A 22,300-nucleotide genomic window follows, 5' to 3' on the forward strand; every position below is an offset into this window, starting at 1 on the left:
GGATTGTGTCGGTGATACAATATCCATAGTCAACGTCTATCTTCAGGAGTTCTGGAAACCGGGGTAATGCAAAACATTTTTTGATATGTATATTATAAAGAAGACAAAAGTGTATGTGAAGTTTGTCCCGAACACCTTGACTCACGAACAAAACCACCTACGTATGGGCGCCTGTCACAAACTGACTGCAATGAAAGAACGGACAATTCTTTCCGGGGAAGAATCATCACTCGGTGTTATCAACACCAATCTTTCACAAAACGACAAAGTGCGGAATGGGTATCTGATAGTTCGCCAAGACCGAAGAAGTTGTGAATGTGACACGTGAGTTGAATAACACCCCGAAGAAGGACTTCCCTGATAGTTTCACATTGCTGTGTGATGTCCTGTGCATTGTACTCAACCGGGGTGAGACTATGTAGAACACCTGAAGCACTTAAACCACAGCTTAGCTTTTATCTATTTTTTATTACCTGTCTGGGAAACGTCTTGCGTACATGTACAGCCAGCTGAGTGCCTGGTCTTGCCCAGCTATGTATTTATTCCAATCTTCTACAGTTCAGCTCCTCCTCCCCTTCTCTCTCTCGAGCCATCTCCTCCTCCCCGCTCTCTCTGTCCACCACCTCCTCCACCAATATCTACATCTACATCACACTCCGCAAACCACATAATGGTGTGTGGCGGAAGGTACTTTAGGTACCACTGTCTGATCCCTTCAACCCTGTTTCTCTCACGAATAGTGCGTTGGAAGAATAATTGTCGGTAAGCTTCTGTATTGGCTCTAAGTTCTCGAATTTTGTTCTCGTGGTCAATACGAGAGATGTACGTGGGAGGGGGGGGGGGGGGGGGGGAAACACGCTATGTGATCAAAAGTATTCGGACACCCCCAAAAATACGTTTTTCATATTAGGTGCATTGTGCTGCCACCTGCTGCCAGGTACTCCATATCAGCGTCCTCAGTAGTCATTAAACGTCGCGAGAGAGCAGAATTGGCCGCTCTGCATGCGAGGTAACGTCCCACAGATGTTGGGGCTCACATGCGGTTCCTCTTCGTCGAAATGTCTTGGCTCAAACTCGTCTAGGGGTGGAACCGCCCGTGTCGCATTACACGCCATGAATTAGACACTTGCGACCCTTTGGTCAAATTGTCTGGCTGATGACAAGTTCGCGGAATACAAAGTTAACATAATATATAATAACAGTAATAGTAATATCGGGAATTAAATTAACGACCCAAAATCATGTAGGTCACACAGTTGCGATTTGGTCAGTATAATGCTTATTCAGAAAGCAAACTAATAACGAAAGTAGTCGTATTTAGAGTTACTGTTACACTCGAGCGCATATCCATCTGACACAGTTCGATCATTCACAATCTCATAGCGAAACACAATACTGCACCTCGATATTTACACGAAAAGTTAAAGAGTTCACTACAAGCGCGCGGGTGCTCTCCGCTGAGAGACTAAGTTCCGCGATACCACACAACGCGAAATTTTGTAAGTCGTTTCTCTTCCGAGCTGCCTAAAGACCGGCTGTCCGCTTTAGCGTCTCAAATCGAAACTGTACCCTTTGGTGTCTCCAGCCGAACTGCCCGTTTCCTGTCTCCATCCGAACTGTCCCCTTTGGTGTCTCGACCAGAACTGCCCTCTACTGGTCTCCGGCCGCGTTTTCCGCTCGCCGAACATCATCACTCAACTGACTACTGCAGTTCCCTTTCCTGAAGCCGTCCATCTAAATGGCTACAGTTTATTCTACATTATTTTACATTTTAACGTATTTAAATAATCAAAGCTTGACCACTATCACGTTCTAAATACCTTCTTAACTTCTTAACTTTGAATGTCACGACCAGTATGTGTTTTCTGATAAATAAATAAAGAACAAAAGTAACTAAACTTTACAACAAATATTCTATTACCTAATGATTCAATAAGGTGTCATGCTGTCATCGTTCAATGTGTTTTGTGTGGAGTAAATGATGATCTGATGCTTAACTGAAAATACTGATAATTTAAATTTACTATATCTTTTAAACAGATAAAGTTACAGAGTTGATATTTACAAGTTTTGTCATTTCAATGATATGCTTCTATATGAAATGTCAATCGTTCAGATCGACGAAAGCGTTCAGATTTTAGTATTCAGGACTTTGTTACAAAATTTGTTAATTTCATTTTAAAAGTAAATCCAAAACTACTGTAGATATGTTCAATATTGAAGTTTTATTGGGATCACCATGAAAATTTATGGAGGATGGCACATCAAAATTAGGCCTACTGTGGCTTGATTCCCTGCACTACTACAGAATTAAATAGTTTTCATAAAAGTTCCCCTCTATGGCCGATCTTATGTCCGCCATATTTAACACTGTTACGTATCCTACTTTGAACACAGCTTCTAAGGTTCAGTGACCGTATCAGAATTATATTAGAACAAATAAGCCCTCGGTCACAAATATTAAGTCAAAATTGACCAGGTTTCGACGCTACTATGAGCGTCGTCTTCAGAATTAGACTAACTGTCCTAAAACATATTAAGTATATAATACATTAATAAAATTAAAGTTTGTACTGACTGGAAAAAGATGGAGTACTTACAAGTCACACATTAAAAAAGATCTAAGCTGGAAAGGCGACGTCATGAATAGTTGTAAGAAAGATGGCGAGCCGCTAAGGGCTGCTCGTATTTTAGTGAACAAGAGTTGCAACAAGACTGACTACACCATATTGCATTCCACCATTACCTCTGAGGGGCGCTTCGAACTTGTAAGTCATTTTCAGCCAGGTGTTCGGATACTTTTGATCACATAGTAAATGTTGTCCGACTACTCCTGAAAACTGCTATACCGAAATTTCAATGGTATCTGTGTTCATTTCCTCCTTCCCCCCCCCCCCCCCCCCCCCCCCTCTGTCCGTTCATTTCCTCTTCTCCCCTTTCTCTCGACGTTAGCACATCCGTACAGTATTTTTTCTTTTTCAGATCGTAACTAATATGTTTGCCAAATTTGGTTGAAATCGTTCCACGGAATTAGGGTGACCTTTTTATCTGTATCTTTGCTGGCATGCACATAAATCATATGTTTCACAAATACTAATATACAGGGTGTTTCAAAAATGACCGGTATATTTGAAACGCCAATAAAAACTAAACGAGCAGCGATAGAAATACACCGTTTGTTGCAATATGCTTGGGACAACAGTACATTTTCAGGCGGACAAACTTTCGAAATTACAGTAGTTACAATTTTCAACAACAGATGGCGCTGCAAGTGATGTGAAAGATATAGAAGACAACGCAGTCTGTGGGTGCGCCATTGTGTACGTCGTCTTCCTGCTGTAAGCGTGTGCTGTTCACAACGTGCAAGTGTGCTGTGGACAACATAGTTTATTCCTTAGAACAGAGGATTTTTCTGGTGTTGGAATTCCACCGCCTAGAACACAGTGTTGTTGCAACAAGACGAAGTTTTCAACAGAGGTTTAATGTAACCAAAGGACCGAAAAGCGATACAAGAAAGGATCTGTTTGAAAAATTTCAACGGACTAGGAACGTGATGGATGAACGTGCTGGAAAGGTAGGGCGACCGCGTACGGCAACCACAGAGGGCAACGCGCAGCTAGTGCAGCAGGTGATCCAACAGCGGCCTCGGGTTTCCGTTCGCCGTGTTGCAGCTGCGGTCCAAATGACGCCAACGTCCACGTATCGTCTCATGCGCCAGAGTTTACACCTCTATCCATACAAAATTCAAACGCGGCAACCCCTCAGCGCCGCTACCATTGCTGCACGAGAGACATTCGCTAACGATATAGTGCACAGGATTGATGACGGCGATATGCATGTGGGCAGCATTTGGTTTACTGACGAAGCTTATTTTTACCTGGACGGCTTCGTCAATAAACAGAACTGGCGCATATGGGGAACCGAAAAGCCCCATGTTGCAGTCCCATCGTCCCTGCATCCTCAAAAAGTACTGGTCTGGGCCGCCATTTCTTCCAAAGGAATCATTGGCCCATTTTTCAGATCCGAAACGATTACTGCATCACGCTATCTGGACATTCTTCGTGAATTTGTGGCGGTACAAACTGCCTTAGACGACACTGCGAACACCTCGTGGTTTATGCAAGATGGTGCCCGGCCACATCGCACGGCCGACGTCTTTAATTTCCTGAATGAATATTTCGATGATCGTGTGATTGCTTTGGGCTATCCGAAACATACAGGAGGCGGCGTGGATTGGCCTCCCTATTCGCCAGACATGAACCCCTGTGACTTCTTTCTGTGGGGACACTTGAAAGACCAGGTGTACCGCCAGAATCCAGAAACAATTGAGCAGCTGAAGCAGTACATCTCATCTGCATGTGAAGCCATTCCGCCAGACACGTTGTCAAAGGTTTCGGGTAATTTCATTCAGAGACTACGCCATATTATTGCTATGGTGGATATGTGGAAAATATCGTACTATAGAGTTTCCCAGACCGCAGCGCCATCTGTTGTTGACAATTGTAACTACTGTAATTTCGAAAGTTTGTCTGCCTGAAAATGTACTGTTGTCTCAAGCATATTGCAACAAACGGTGTATTTCTATCGCTGCTCGTTTAGTTTGTATTGCCGTTTCAAATATACCGGTCATTTTTGAAACACCCTGTATTTCATACGTATTTGTACACATATTTCACCTGTATATCTACCGAATTTCGCCCGGCAGTTTCTTTTGCACGCTGTTCAATGTTTATGATATCGCATCACCTGAACGATGTGTCGTACAACCATTTTTGGAGGTTGTCAGCGAGAAACAGTTTGATAAAGGTTCTATATTATGTTTAAACTTTGTTGCAAGTCACTATGTGCTTTCATTCTCAAATACTGGATGAATAAAGTACGGGTATTCGCGCGTCGTGGTCTATTCTTGTTATTCACCATCAACCGGACCCTTCTGTTAAGGCAGCCGAGGCATATTTGCAATTACTGCAGGTGTCCCTGTCCTCCCTGCTGGGAGACGTGCCTTTGGTCGTACGAAGGTTCGTATGGCTACTTCCCTCTTAAGTGTACTCTAGTATAAACAGAACGTCACCACTTGCCTCATGTGTTCTCGTGTGTGCATTAAACCATCAAAACCTACACTTTCAAATGTCTCTTATCTCCACCTTCAGGTCGGTTTACCTCTCTTTGAGCGCATTTCTGGTCTTATATGACCATTTTTGCTCCTTATTCTCTCAGGAAACGTTTCGTGCTGTTTTCATCAATTGGAAAAATCACCCTGCATAATGCTACGTTCCAGACAAATAAATTAAAGAAAGTCGCCATAACAGTTAAATCTTGTATCTTATGCTATAAATGTGGAAATTTATGAGTGTGTCTGTGTATGTTCACACTGGAAAGGCTGGCGTGTTTGGATTAACTTTGGAATGGAGCTAGCTTATGCACTAATCAGCCAGAACACTATGGCCATCGACCTACTAGCGATATAAACCCGTCCAGGCGATGGCAGTGGCATCTGGCGAGGAATGACTGCTAGTCAAACACACGTGCGGTGCATGCAGTACAAGTAAGTGTGCTGTCCGTGTCTAGAATGCCGAAGGTGCACGTTATATCTGAGTTTGACCGAGAGCAGACTGTGATGGCCTAGAGGCTCGACACGAACATTTCGGAAACTGCACGACTTGTCGCCTACTGTGGTAAGTGCCTTCAACAAGTAGCAAAACCAACGTCGTGGGGTTGGCGGCCACCCCTAATTACAGATGGCGAACGTTGTAGGCTGAGCATATTGGTAAAACAGGATAGGCGGAGAACTGTGGCGGAACTTACATCAGACTTTAATGCTGAGCAGACTACAAATGTGTCTGAACACACAGTGCACTTAACACTCCTAACGATAGGCTTCCACAACCGACGACCCATGCATGTGCCAATGTTAATACCACAAAATCGGCAACTAGGGCTGGAATCGGCGTGTTACAATCGGCACTGGACGTTGGTGCAGTGGCAGAGCGTTGCACGATCTGATAACTTCAGATACCTTCTTCATCATGCAGATGGGAGGGCGCGGATCCGTTGTCTTGCAGCGGAACAGCTCCTTGACACATGTACTGCACGACGGAGACAAGCTGACGGCGGCTGCATTCTGCTCTGGGGAACATTCATGTGGGCATCCATGAGTCTAGTGGCGCTCGTGCGAGGCACCCTGACGGCCGAGGAGTATTGTACACTGGTTGCAGACCATGTACACCCATTCGTGTCGATCATATTTCCCGGCGGAAGTGGTATTTTTCAACAAGATAAAGTGACCTGTCACAGGGCCAGGAGTGTGATGAAGTGGTTCGAGGAACACGGTGGCGAGTTCCAACTGGTGTGCTGCCTCTCAACTCGCTAGATCTGGACCCAGTCGAACGCATGTGGGATGGGATTGAACGTGGCGTCAGAGCTCAGCGACCCCTTCCCTGGCATTTAGAGGAATTAGGTGACCTGTCGGTGCAGACGTGGTGCCAACTCCCTCCAACGACCTATCAAAGCCTCGTTGCTTCCCTGCCACGACTAGTTGCCATTGTTATCCGTGTCAAAAGTGGACATACCGGCTGTTGGATATGTGGTCCCAATGTTCTGAAGGTGGAGATAAGAGACATTTGAAAGTGTAGGTTTCGATGGTTTAAGGCACACACGAGTACATTTGAGGCAAGTGGTAACGTTCTGTTTCTACTAGAGTACACTTAAGAGGGAAGAGAGTTGGAGCACCGTCATGAAGTACGACCATAGGCACGACTCCCAGCAGGGAGGACAGGGTCACCAGCAGTAATTGCAAATATTCCTCGGCTATGAGACGTTTTGTAAGCACGAATGGCGGGCGTACTGAAGTTGCAGATATTCTGTAGCTCACAGGCTGACGATGTGGCCCTTCGTGAATGGGATGGATGACCGATATGGTAGCACTGAGGTGGCCCGTGCGACGAACCAGCAACAAAACCGCCTGCACCTTCAGCTCAGAGTAACTCCTTCGTAATGCATTTTCAGCCGTAAATCCATGCACCCATTTTCTGCTCCTTGTCCTCTCAGGGTTCGTTTCCTGCAGTTTTTTCCCCAATTTATTTTTTTATATTCGTTGTGGTGTGAAAGCAAACAGCCTCCAAACGCTATTTTAAGAAGTTCTTCTCATGCCTGAAACACACGCTGTGTTTGTTAATGCACACTGTTGGTCGGAGGCTGGTATGAAAGAGTACATATTCCTATTGGATCCCAGAGATGCTGTATGAGTGACGAATCAAGTGGACTGACATGGCAGCTGAGGATCCGTACAGTCCTACTGAGACGTAAAGACATCCTGAAACAGCATCATGGAATGCATCGTGTTGCCGCCAAGTTCGTTCCACGACTCATGAGCCAAGACCAGAAAGACCTTCGTCTGGAAGTCTATGAAGAGCTTTTGGATTACGTGCCGGCCGGAGTGGCCGTGCGGTTCTAGGCGCTACAGTCTGGAGCCGAGCGACCGCTACGGTCGCAGGTTCGAATCCTGCCTCGGGCATGGATGTGTGTGATGTCCTTAGGTTAGTTAGGTTTAAGTAGTTCTAAGTTCTAGGGGACTGATGACCTCAGAAGTTAGGTCCCATAGTGCTCAGAGCCATTTGATTACGCAAATGAGAACGAGATTTTCATTAAGAGAATCATGACTGGTGGTGAGACGCAGCTTTACGGTTATGATGTTGAGACCAAGGTTCAGTTAACACAATCGATCAGGAAAGGTTCTCCAAGACCAAAAAAAGCTCGTCAGGTCAGGTCAAATGTCAAAGCCATGCTGATAGTTTTCTTTGGCTTTGAAGGATTAATTGATCGTGAATTCGTGCCACAGGGACAAACTGTAATAGATGGTGCTATCGGGCCTGCAAAAGTGTGTTACTTACCCAGCAAGGCAAAAAGGGCAAAAACGACATCTTCTCTCGAAGGACGTCGTGTTGTACTACGCATACATATCCGAACGACATTGTATAGTACTATACAGACACTTTCGTTAGTGTAATAGCCATCAGTTTGAGCTCGCAGTGACTCGCTTGGTGTTGTACTTTTTGTTCCAAAAGTGTGCTTATGTAGTACCTTCTATTGCGTAGGCTTTAAACACTATTAATGGACGTAAAAAGTATTTTTTAAAAAGAGATTTTATTGAGTGTTCGGGAAGCTACAGTCCGGCAGTGCACAACTGTGCAGGATGTTTTTTGCCTCCTGGCAACGATATAAAAGTAGGGTGCACAATTATTGAGTTTTGATTTACTCTTCTAATTTGGCTAAGCGGGAGATTGCTTTTTATACTTACAGCACGTTAAGCGTATTGGTAAGGCAGTCCTGCCGCTTTCTGTCGATACCACAGCTGTCACAGCTGTGTAAATATTTGTATGAGACGATGCGTGTTGGTCTCTATCTGTCTCTGTCGTAAAACTGAAGGCTAGTTATTGCGTGCGTGTGTGTGTGTGTGTGTGTGTGTGACAGTCAGTGAGTGAGTGATACACACGGAGAATACTACGCATATTAATCAATGAGGAAATGAGGAGCTACATTCCTCACTGGATCATAATGGGAAGAGCGCCAGCTGGGTACCACTCATACAATCGTTTCACGAATGTAATTAATTTAATTCGTTTCACAGCTTCCCTCGTAATCCATCTGGCCGCATTCGTCGAGTATGATTGAAACAGTGTTATTACATACAGTTTTTAATTACAGATGTAAACAAAACGCATAGTTATCATTATATTCGCTATTCGCTTTCGAAATTGCTACTTTTGGATCATCTCAGACTGATCGTAAATAGCAATTTTGTAGAGAGGTTTTCGTGAATTACTATTTCATCGGTGCTTGACTATAAACGGGATATTACAAAACAGGAGAATTATGGAACGGACATAAATGGTTTTACCTAAATGTAATAAACATTTCTGTGCTCTTGGAACAGCTTTACCTTACTTTTTCATTCATCATTATTGACGCCTTTCATTGAAAGCCTTCCGGATCTGGTAGAGAATAATTGGGCAGGGTGTTTCGCAATTCCTATTAGAGGCTTCTAGGAGCTGCAGAGGGGACTTGGTAGATAAAGATTTGACAGGGAACCCATGTCCGGAAATGAATCGTTTGTATATAAAAGGAGGCTCAAGAACGGATCTTCATGTTACAAAAAGTATGAATTAAGAAAGAAATGTACGTACCCCAAAGGCTGAATAGACAAATCAAGAAGCTCTCGAACAACCCGTTCGCTTCTGCAGATACAGGAATGAAAAACGTTAAAAAAGGTATTATTTTCAAATCTCTCGCTTCATGATACACAAACTGAGAAGAAGAAGCCTTCATCGGTCCCTGTTGTAATTACGATATTGCGTACCATTTTCGACCGACAATAGCAATGCTCGAGAGACTGGTACGTTCGTGACTAATGTCCTCAGAAGTTGAGTCCCATAGTGCTCAGAGCCACTGGTACGTTCGTAACTAGAATGGTTGACTGGTGCTCCACAGAAGCGCAGCACCCCCGACTTTGAAGAGGACGTCCTCTGCCGCGTGGAAGAGAACCCGATGACGGTTACTCTGAACACTGAACAAGCCACGCGCTCCTATGGAGCACACAGTTGTGCTCTTTGTCTCTGCTGTGTGCATACTTCCAAGCAGCTAATTTGGAAGTGATCTGATCTTCAAACTCATTTTGCATCCAAGCGGTAAATTTCCGGATATGGCATCCTAGCAAAACTTTATCTACTGAGCTTCCTCTCCATCCCATATCAGTCTGTAATAATAATTGTGAAACATCCTGTGTAAATGGTACCAGGCAAGTTTACAGTGCAGCCTAATTTGCGTAGCTTTGTCACAATAACTGCATCTGAAGCCTTTAAGCTTTAAATTTTCTGCACCCCCAATGATTCGTTTAAGACTTTCCTTCGGAATATATACATTTATTGAGCCACACTGGAAAGTTATTGATTTTTAAAAATTCCAAGTCCTTGCAGGTGGTTTCTGTGGTGTCACCGCCAGACACCACACTTGCTAGGTGGTAGCTTTAAATCGGCCGCGGTCGGTTAGTACATGTCGGACCCGCGTGTCGCCACTGTCAGTGATCGCAGACCGAGCGCCACCACACGGCAGGTCTCGAGATACTTACTAGCACTCGCCCCAGTTGTACGGACGACTTAGCTAGCGATGCAACACTGACGAAGCCTCGTTTATTTGCAGAGAAGATAGTTAGAATAGCCTTCAGCTAAGTCAATGGCTACGACCTAGCAAGGCGCCATAGAAATTGATAGCATTCATTACGTATCCTGTTTCAGACCTCACGCCATCCTGCGTGAGCTTGTAGCGTGCATTTCGGCCTTCTCTAGCAATATAACATTTTCCTTAGTGGAAACCAAAGAAGGTCATGCAGGGTGGATCAGCTAAATAAAAGGTAAAGAATTTGATCGATAATCAAAAATCGTGTCGCGACATTATTTTTGTATGCTTGAGGCAGAATTTACTCCCAGTGGCAGTTCCTTCTCCGTTCAAACATCATCACATGTTGCAGCCCTCCCTGACGATGGAGGAAACAGTCTTCATTCCTTCGTTCTGTTACCGACGGATCAAAGTTTCCAGACTGCGACATCTGCACCATTCAATTTTTTTAAAACACTTCTTGTTTTCTGACCTTATTTGAAGATCCTAGTAATAAATTCACGTTTAGAAGGCTACAATAATAAAATTCTCGAACTTCATGAAAAAGTTAGAGCATTTATTTGTACTGCAGGAAATGACACGGCTTCTAGTCCGCCTACAGCGCAGCTTCTGGTCCAGTTACAGCAAGTAAACAAACCTCGAAAGGCGCGAGTGCCCACGACGTACTCATTAAGAAGATCTCACTGAGAATTTTTAAATAAACACCCTGGTTCCGTAATCTGAATGGCTGGGTCCAAGTCACGGTACCAAAACCCCCAGAAACCATCACAAAACCACCTCGGATGCGAGCTGCTCACTCCACAGACGGAGGTTAAACGCCTCGTGCCTCATCGCTGCATTCGAAGTCTCGCATCATTTGAAAACAACCAGTGTGCTAGACGCCTATAATCTGGTACTGTCCGGTCTGAGCGTTATTTTGGTCTGTTGAAGTAGGGATAACAGTTACCTCCGAAACGGCCGGGTTTCGGTTATATCGTTTTTGTCAGCACCAGTTAAACCTGATTATTAAAACAGTTCAAAATACCTTGTTTCTGAAATAACCGATTTTCGGTTTTTTATTCCAATTTTTTCCTGCAGTAAACGTAGAAATCGAACAAAGACTAAAAAATTTCACTCAGTTTCAAGATAAACACAATCAAAATATTAAATTGAATGTGCAAGGAAAGACAAACTTAGTCAGTCCATGGTTCGCGGCTTTCCACGAAAAGTGATAAGCGGCTGACAACCACACAAAATCACCGTTATCCTCCCATTCATTCTCATTTTTTGAAACTCTGCTGAAAAATCGGACTTCATACCACTATTTGGGCATTACGAATAGTCAGTGCTAAAGGATGAAACCTGAGGTTGAAGAACTCTGTTTTTCGTGTTGGTTTGTCTGTTTTCAGGGGCTACAAGCAGATAAATGCGTATTATGTAGACACAGGCAGATCAGCTACTTTCTATTTTAATGCTACACTATGAATGAACTGTTAAGTTTTACGTTTTGTCTCTTATACCATGTCACAAGTTGATTGTAGTTCATCACCTGTTTAATCTTTTGAAGTAAATGGAGAATTGTAGTTCATTGATATCACACTTGGTAAAGAACTTTCAACCAGGGATGGTGCCATTCTGTAATACGAATAATATCCGACGACGACAGTGAGAAACTGCCACACAGATCACGTGGGGCTGGTCCTGCACACCATATGTACATGCGTACCACCTAGTAGGCCACGCCGCATGGCAACAAGAACATCATTGTCTCAGCAGTGCTGTTCCAATCGTTATGCCATATGTTAACTGCTCTTTTCTGTCGGCATCACTATGAAAATAGCACCGAGTGCGTTTCTCATTTACTGTAACATCGGAACATTTCAAAGAAATGCAGAATTTAAGAATAAAAGTTACTCGTTCTTTGAAAAAAGGGTTAATTTAGAAACGAAAAATTTTACCACTGCTGCCGTGGATAATTGATATTTGGGTTCTTTACGTGGTTCTTAGAAACAATTAAAAACACTTGTTATAACCAAGATCAAGCAAAAACAGAAAAAAATGCCTGTAATGCAGAACTAAAATACCGGTAGTGGTATGAACCGGTCGGTTTTTCCCATCCCTACGCTGTTGTGAGCAATGACCTTTTGAAATGGATTATCAGTGACAATGCGTGGCACTCTTCTCCAGACCATATCGATTAGGGTATTTTTACGACCGCTGTTCTTACACCGTGTTACATGGCTGCGAGTGTTACGTCTTTCCTTGTAAACTTATTGAACAGTCTGCATTGATAATCAACAAATAGGGCAATTCTCGGTGTGGTTACGGGCACGTCCGGACACGATAGTTCTTTTCTCACATTCTGTGACATCTCCATGTAGATCATATTAAGCGCTGATGCCCTATAACCTGCTGACACCTGAAGGGTCACATGACCACCTGCTAGCAGTTATACATCGCCTACAGTGCTCCACGGGGAGCGGTGGACTCTTTTGAGGGGGCGACTTACATCTTACATTTTGGTTGGTGAGATTACGTCATCCACAGACAACAATGATGCGACGTGTTGCGTAGAGGTTAACTGAATGTTGCTTGTTAATGACTAAAAATTGGCCAGTAGCAAATAACTTGAAGATTGTACAGCCCATAGCCCCAGCAACATCAAAATATTTCCCTTACCCCGTAACACCAAGGGAGATATTTTGCGCCCATCACAGAAAAATGATAAATTTGTGTAACGTTAATTAATATCACAATTTAAAAAAAAGTACCGATATACAGGTAGGGCACAGAACCTAAAAAGATCTTTTAGCATAATCTTAGCAACTATAACGGATTTTCTGCAATGTTTACACCGAGTGGAGGGGGTACTTTATGAGCACCACAAAAGATAAAAAAAGACACAAATTCCGTTAACTGCCGTTGATTTTAATTCACAATATACTCTTTAAAGTTATTTAGATGTGTAAGACGCGTCTTGAACCTGAAAAAATGAATATGACATTTGATGCGACAAATCACATTCGATATTAAGACTTATAGTTTTTGGTTAAGTTTTACTGAAAAATTTAAAGCCGTTACGGAATCTGATATAAGAAATCATTAAAAACAGTACGTTTTTTTGAGAATTTTAAAATATGAAATACCATACTAGATTACGATATTTTCACAAGGTGGGCACAAAGTACCCCCCGGCCATCACACACCCTTGGTATTGCGAGGGATAACGGACAATGTTTTTATATGAAAAAAATATCCAGGCTGTGCACCCACGTGCAGAGGAAGTTATAAGTATCCATTTAGGTTTAGCATGATTTCCTTAATTTCATTGATGGCCAAATACCAGTATGGTTCTTTGAAATATAACTTGCTTATACCTCAACTACGCGTATGCCGCTCATCCTGTCGGTTTCTGTTACTCTGTTATGCTATTTTCCAACATGAACGTGACCGACGTATTTTTGTATATGAATGTGCATTCCTATGTTTCCATTTTCGTAATAAAGGGCTAGTCAGAAAGTTGGGTCCGACAGGTCCCGAAATGGAAACGCCAGGGAAATGCGACGAATCTTTGCACGGATGTGTTGTGCAGTGTCAGTAGTAGGCCTGTCGATTGCGCCCCATCAGCCCCTTTCTTTTCTGAATACACAGTGAGCACGTAAAGGTAGTGCCTCCTGCCAAGTATGGCCGCCTGTTGCGAGGTTTCGCCTGCTTTCAATGCAATTCCACATAACGTATGTACCATACATTCCCTTCTTCACGCAAATTCTCGGATGCACTCTGCAGGGGCAATGAGGACGGCCCTACAGCGATTCCGATGAGAGGTGTTTGGTCACCTGCCATACAGCCCTCTGATGTTCATTCCTGCTCACGTGAACCTCTGGCTACGAAGACAGCACTTTGGCACAGAAAACTAACTGCAAATCATACAAGAGAAGTGGCGGTAAGCATAGGCAGCTGCCTTCTACTATAAGTTACTGGGCAGTTCGCACAACGCTACGACATATGTCTAAGTCGGAGCGGTGACTGTGTAGAGAAGTAGCTGGAAGATGTAGCAAACTGTTGCAAATAATTTGTTTTTAATTTTTCACTGTGGTTTTCATCAAGCGACCGATGGGACTTTGCTTCCCGAATAGCCCTCGTATGTAGGACGTATCTGTTCGAGTTTCGCATCAGATAGTGGTTTGTAACTGAAGCCGGCTGTAGAATAAAAGAACCCAATTCAGCTTTTTGTTATCATTTTTGTGAAACATAATTGCGCTGTTGTCAACTGGCTGAAAAAAAAAGTTCTTTCAAATATGACACAACCAAATTATCCTCTCAATCGTCGGAGGAAGGTAGTGTTTCAGCTATAATGATCTCGACATCAGCGTCAAGTTAGAATTGTCAAAAAAAAAAAACAATATCGAAGACGTTAACGCATATACCCCCTACGAATGTAAAGTCGGCCGTACCAACTGTAAAGTCCCCAGCTGTCACCCCTTTTAAATTATACACTGATAATATGAAAAGAAATGACTGGAGGAGCCTTTAGTTACGGTATTACTGTGCTACAACGTTCTTTAGAAGCTTCTCACTTAGCTTGTTTCTGATGAAAAAGTGAAGTTACTTACAGAATAATACATCCGTCTCTGGCCCTTTTGGTTGTTCTACTAGACGGACGCTTCTGATATGTTCTAACGCTGGGCAAGGTATTAACATTCCGAAAAGGCAGCTTATTTATTTTTAAAATTTCTGACTTTCGGTCTGAAGGCCAAAAAGCTACGAAAGAGTCAGCAGCCTTGAAATAATAAAGGTGATTCTATAACAGTTTTCATTTATTAACCACAAATACGACGGATCGCGACGTCAGTCAAATTCTCCAGTCCGTAAGTCTTACCACCAGCTGAGAGTAGAGCTTAACCGGATGTTTCCTGCCAAGAAGGAATAAATGCACGACAGTTAGACTTCATTTAATTTCCACCTAAGCCCGATTTCTTCATGCAGATTGGAAACGTAGAGTCCCCGGCAACGAGGAGCATGAGACAACGCACGTACAGAATATAAGGCATCTCTCCACGGTCATCAAAGATTTTCCATTGTTTGGACACACTAATAGCTATTTATCAAAAAACAAGGTAATGACAATTCTGAAAGTCAGTCAGCTAACGTTTTCCAATGCTTTTCTGGCACAAGAAATTCTTAAGTTACTCCTCGTAACATTTTCATTGTGGCCAATGCTGTCATAAGCGAAGTCGTATTTAGCATAACCTCATAGACAGATGTACAACCTTGAAACTAGCCATTTGTTTTCCATAATACGTACTACATTCTTTGAAGACGGAGTGAAGGAAAATTACCAGCAGTGACAAGAGAATTCTTGCAGTAGCAGAAGTCTAATGCTCTGTAAGTACATATTTTCACATTCGCAACTGCAGATTATGTTTTGACAACTGTAATTGCTTTTCGTCCCCTTCTGCAGTGAAAGTGAAACGAAATATAAAATTTAAGAGATCATTCGTGATGATACGTGCCATCTGAAGGTAACAAGGTAAAGCCTTTAACAATGAAAAATAAGAATTAATTTCCAAATGATTTGTGCTTAGAACAATAAACGGCTTCTAACAACTGAATTAATGGATGAGGTTACTCGCATTGGCAATGCTAAGTAACTTCGAGTACAATGTCGCTGCAAAGGAAGTTTTCTCCTTCGATACAACCTCAACTGTGACAAGAGGATCTGAAGCTGCCGCAGCATACCGACTGCGTCAGCACAGAACCATTACAGTCTTCATATCTATTTTTTACTGGCCACAAAGTCAAGTGAACGTTAAGGAATGTAATATCTGGTAGCGTCTGGGAACGTTCTGCTCTTAACGGCAGGTAAATCTGCCCTGAGGCGCGGTCGACAACGCTAATTGCAAGCTACGCTATGCGTAACTTCTTTCAAGAACTTCAGCCGTATTCAAGACTATAGAACAATAACAGTTAGTCTTTTACAACCTTCTGTTATTTCCTGTTTTACAGACCTGGGATTTAACAGTCGAATATTGTCTATTTAAAAGATCGACACAGATTATATTACTGACCAGACGAAAGGCTCATTCAATTGAAATGTTCCAGTAAATACACAAAATGTTTGTTCGAGACGAAAAAGATTTAGTTCTTTGTCCTGTCAACAAAATACGGTGAAAAAAAAAACAGAAAGAGAAAGAAAATCCAGACAAAGTGAAACACGCACGTCACAGTAAGGAGCGCCCGAACAGTTGCATCAACACACAGTGCTCCTCCTTTTGGTGGCAACGCAGACGTGCATTCTCCCTCTCAACCGATCATAAAGGTGCTGACTGGTGTCCTGTGATAGAATGTCACAAGTACCTTGCTCGTCTTGTCGCAATTCGCGAACGGTTTGTGCAGGCTCTGGAGAATGCGTAAGTTCCCGCTTCATCATGTCCCACACTTGTTCAGCTGGCGGGAAATCTGGTGTTCTGCTTGCCAGGGCAGTTGTTGTACACCACGAAGAGCACGTTGCGTCGCGGCAGCTGTACATGGGTGTGCATTGTCCTTCTGAAAAAGACATCACCTTCTTGGCCAAGAAATGGCAGTAGTACAGGGGTAACAGCCTCTGCAATGTAGCAGACACTGTCTATTGTACCTGAGGAAATACGAAATAGGGCTTTAAGTTGTAAATGATGGTCCACTGCACCGTGAAGCCTGGAATGGGACGTGTGTGTGGTGGTCAAATGCACTCTGTGATAGGCAACTCACAACATGATGCCATAAACACGTGCTCCACCACGCGCATACAGAGAGAATCTACTGTCATCACTGAAGACAACAGTGCGCCTTTCCAATCTTCAGTCATCTCTTTCACGACCACAGGGGAGCCATGCTTGGCGGAGTCGTGGTGTCAGTGATGGCCTGGCCCAGAGGCACAGGTGGTCTTAATCCTGCTGCAAGCAGGCGGTTCCCGGTGGCACCTGATGAAACAACGGCTGTATCGCGTGCCCATCACCCCTGGATGACATTCGGTCGGTCACCGCTGCTAGCAAAATGCGTCGATCCTGACGTACGTCTATGCTATACGGGCATCCAGAACCTGGTATACAGGTTTCGGAATGTTCCACGGACAACGGTTGAAAGCGGCGACACACCACCGTTACATCGTGCCCATCACGTGCGGCAATCCGTCGATACGTGCATCCAGTTTCCCGCAAGTCCACAATACGATCCCGTTTAAATGGCCGAATCTGTTCAACAGTATTACGTACTCGTCGGTGGGACACGTCTGTACCCTACAATGAATATTGCAAATACTGTTCGTCTCTAAGTTCAACACTGCGGAGTCAAAGCAGAGGGTGCACAGACAGGCTTTCTCAGAGCCATCTCATTTGCCGAGGACGTGACAAATGACTCACTAACATCACAGCCTCTCACTATGCACGTATTATAACCTTGTGCCACTGGAGAACGAAGTTCTCCTCCATAAAAATGAACATGGATTCCTCAAACAGAGATCCTGAGAAACTCAGCTCGCTCTGTTCTTTCACGAGACCCAGAGCGCCGTAGACAAGGGCGCTCGTGTTGAGGCCGGCATCCTCGACTTCCAGGGCTCACACGGTACAACTGTGCACTGTCATTTAGTGAACAACATACGAGCTAGTCAAGTATCGCATCAGATTTGTGATTGGATATACGATTTCCTCATAAATTTATTTCTCATAAATGGACGAAGAGATCCTCTACTACTCAACTGCACTATTGGCAACGAATCACCGGACACAGTAACTGACATTAAATACATAGGAGTAACCATATGAAACAACATATAGTGGGACGACGTAAACCAAACAGTAGGATAAGCAGATTACTGACTGAGATTCAGAGGAAAAATCTTAAGGACATGTAATTTATTCATCAAGGAATTGACTCTGAAGAAACTTGTTCACCGATTCTTGACTACTGTTCATCAGTCTGCGATCCTCACTAAGGAGAATTACTTAAAGGAGATGGAGAAGCGGCACGTTCCGGCATGGGATTGTTTATTCGGCGCGAGGACGTAGGGAAGATGCTCAACAAACTCCAGAGGCAAATGTTACAACAGAGGCGTTTCGCATCACGGTGAAATTTAATGACGAATTTTCGGGAGTATACGTTCCAGGAACATATTACTTCCTCTCACATAGGTCTCACCAAACGATCAAGACGCGAATATCAGAGATATTATTTGTCACATGGAGCTTTACGACAGTCTTTATTCCCAAGCGGAGTGTAGATGCAGACGTAGAGGCGGTATTTAGTATGAGGTCAATCTACGGTTTTGGTCGGTCGTTGTACCGTAAAGCTCAGAGTGTTACAAGCTTGATAATTGCTTGCCTGCGGAGGCGCTTTAAAACATAAGCTTAGAAATCATAAAATGGATTTCTTCTATTTTAACCAAATTTTATGTAAATCCTAAAGCAGCATCACCAACTATAAAACGTGTTTGCCTAGTCGCCGGTCGTTAATTCATCATTGGGCTTTAAGCCGTTTGTGCAGTTGCTAAATATAGTTACAGGTTTCACCATTTGACGTTCGCCACCTTTGTCTGTGTACAGGGTGATCGGTTGATCGTGACCGGGCCAAATATCTCACGAAATAAGAGTCAAACGAAAAACTACAAAGAACGAAACTCGTCTAGCTTGAAGGGGGAAACCAGATTTCTCTGTGGTTGGCCCGCTAGATGGCGCTGCCATAGGTCAAACGGATATCAACTGCGTTTCTTAAAATAGGAACCCCCATTTTTTATTACATATTCGAGTAGTACGTAAAGAAATATCAATGTTATAGTTGGACCGCGTTTTTCGCTTTGTGATAGATGGCGCTGTAATAGTCACAAACATATGGCTCACAATTTTAGACGAACAGTTGGTAGCAGTTAGGTTTTTTTTTTTTTTTAAATTAAAGACAGAACGTAGGTACGTTTGAACATTTTATTTCGGTTGTTCCAATGCGATACATGTACCTTTCTGAACTTATCATTTCTGAGAACGCACGCTGTTACAGTGTGATTACCTGTAAATACCACATTAATGCAATAAATGCTCAAAATGATGTCTGTCAACCTCAATGCATGTGGCAATAAGTGTAACGACATTCCTCTCAACAGCGAGTAGTTCGCCTTCCGTAATGTTCGCACATGCATTGACAATGCGCTGACGCATGTTGTCAGGCGTTGTCGGTGGATCACGATAGCAAATATCCTTAAACTTTCCCCACTGAAAGAAATCCGGGGACGTCAGATCTGGTGAACGTGCGGGCCATGGTATGGTGCTTCGGCGACCAACCTATCTGTCAAGAAATATGCTATTCAGTACCGCTTCAACCGCACGCGAGCTATGTGCCGCACTTCCATCATGTTGGAAGTACATCGCCATTCTGTCATGCAGTGAAACATCTTGTAGTAACATCGGTAGAACATTACGTAGGAAATCAGGATACATTGCACCATTTAGATTGCCATCGATAAAATGGGGGCCACTTATCCTTCCTCCCATACTACCGCACCATACATTAACCCGCAAGGTCGCTGATGTTCCACTTGTCGCAACCATCGTGGATTTTCCGTTGCCCAATAGTGCATATTATGCCGGTTTACGTTACCGCTGTTGGGCATTGACACTTCGTCACTAAATAGAACGCGTGCAAAAAATCTGTCATCGTGCCGTAATTTCTCTTGTGCCCAGTGGCAGAACTGTACACGACGTTCAAAGTCGTCGCCATGCAATTCTTCTTGCATAGAAATATGGTACGGGTGCAATCGATGTTGATGTAGCATTCTCAACGCCGACGTTTTTGAGATTCCCGATTCTCACGCAATTTGTCTGCTACTGATGTGTGAATAAGCCGCGACGGCAGCTAAAACACCTACTTGGGCATCGTCATTTGTTGCAGGTCGTGGTTGACGTTTCAAACGTGGCTGAACACTTCCTCTTTCCTTAAATAACGTAACTATACAGCGAACGGTCCGGACACTTGGATGATGTCGTCCAGGATACCGAGCAGCATACATAGCACACACCCTTTGGGCATTTTGATGACAACAGCCGTACGTCAACACGTTATCGACCTTTTCCGGAATTGGTAAAGGGTCCTTTTTAACACGGGTAATGTATCACGAAGCAAATACTGTCCGCACTGGCGGAATGTTACGTGATACCACGTACTTATATGTTTGTAACTATTACAGTGCCATCTATCACAAAGTGAAAAAAGTGGTCCAACTAAAACATTGATATTTTTTACGTACTACACGAATATGTAATAAAAATGGGGGTTCCTATTTTTAAAAAAACGCAGTTGATATCCGTTTGACCTACGGCAGCGCCATCTAGCGGGCCAACCACAGAGAAATCTGGTTTCCCCCTTCAAGCTAGACGAGTTTCGTTCTTTGTAGTTTTTTTCGTTTGATGCTTATTTCGTGAGATATTTGGTCCAGTCAGTATCAATGGACCACCCTGTATACTCTCGCTGCCACTGCTTATAACGTTGAATTTTGTTGATTTCGCCGTGGCAGGCATTTGCTGTGGTGGCGGTACTCACGACTCCAGAGAACACCGCGCAACAATCGATAAGCCGCGCTCGAAACACTCGTAGCGCAGCAGCTGCGTGGGTTGCCGGTGCGTACTACACAGAAACCCGACAGCGACCGCAGCTGCCAATCCATCGGCGCCACGTATGTGGATACCGATTGGCCGATGCCTCGTTGAATACCGGAGCACTGAGCTAACAAGGGGAGGCCGCCAATTGTGAAATTCAGATTCGATTCATACTGCGCATAATAAAAGCTCATGGCCAGAGGTGTAATGTGGCAAAGCACCAAGATGCACTTCTCAGCCGTTGTTGAGAAAATCGACAGTTAAAAGAAACCGTTGCGGTGAAATACTCTCGACGATTAATGATTTTCTACAGCGTCGTGGCGCAGCGGTAAGCGCTCGGGTTCGTAGTCCGAAGGTCGCCAGATCGAATCTCGCGCCATGCAATTTTTTTATTATTAGTTTTTTGTAATTCAAATATATATATATATATATATATATATATATAAGTATTAATGAATTGCTTATGCATGTTGGTGAAGGCGGATCGCTCTCCAATTGTACCGCCTCCATTTTTCCGTTTTTTTTTTTTTTTTAACAGGGTATACCAAAGCTCTCCCGTCCGCACTGATTTTCGACAATGTTATGAGTTGCGCTAGGGACCGCATCTACCTTCTTTAGAAGTTAGCAGGCAACTACGCTGTTATGCGGCGGCTCGTTTCGGCCCATTCAACATCTGTCATTCAAGTGTAACGAGCGAGTAACGGAGTTTATATTTCATACCTGCCACAGCAAATTTGTGTTCGTGGGGTCTCTATTCTAATTCGAACGTTTGACTTACTCTTGACTTACGCTATACTTATTCGTTTCGGAATATCGTTTCTACGTCTTCCGTTAACTATACGTGGTTAGCATTATGAAGACAATTAATAACGTTTGTGAAATACAACTTTGTTTGCGGAAAACATAATGATGTTCGAAGTCGCCAGTTTTTCCACGACAAACGACTTTCAACAGCTTATTATATGCATAATTGTTGCAACTGATTGCCGGGAATTATATATATATATATATATTTGATTTATAAAAAACAAATTCTAAAAAAAAAGTTGCATAGCGCGAGATTCGATCCGGCGACCTTCGGATTACGAACCCGAGCGCTTACCGCTGCGCCACAACACTGTAGAAAATTATTAATCGTCGAGAGTATTTCACCGCAACGGTTTCTCTTAACTGTCGATTTTCTCGATAACGGCTGAGAAGTGCATCTTGGTGCTTTGCCACATTACACCTCTGGCCATGAGCTTTTATTATGCGCAGTATGAATCGAATCTGAATTCCACAATTGGCGGCCTCCCCTTGTAAGACGGACAGTTCTCTTCAGCGCGCCGAGTCGTGTGTAATCTCCATTTACCGCCGGGACTACAAGCTGCAGTGTTCGTCCGTCGTCTCCGAGACAGGCTCTGTGGGCCAGCACTGGATTGTACGTAGGCATCACTGAGAGACATAGTGACAAAACTTTAATATCTTAGAGAGCTTTTAATAATTTCAAACGTCTAATTGCGCTGGACATTTCACAAGAAGAAGCATAATTGAAG

This window comes from Schistocerca piceifrons, chromosome 6 (assembly GCF_021461385.2).
Source record: "Schistocerca piceifrons isolate TAMUIC-IGC-003096 chromosome 6, iqSchPice1.1, whole genome shotgun sequence".
Taxonomy (NCBI): domain Eukaryota; kingdom Metazoa; phylum Arthropoda; class Insecta; order Orthoptera; family Acrididae; genus Schistocerca; species Schistocerca piceifrons.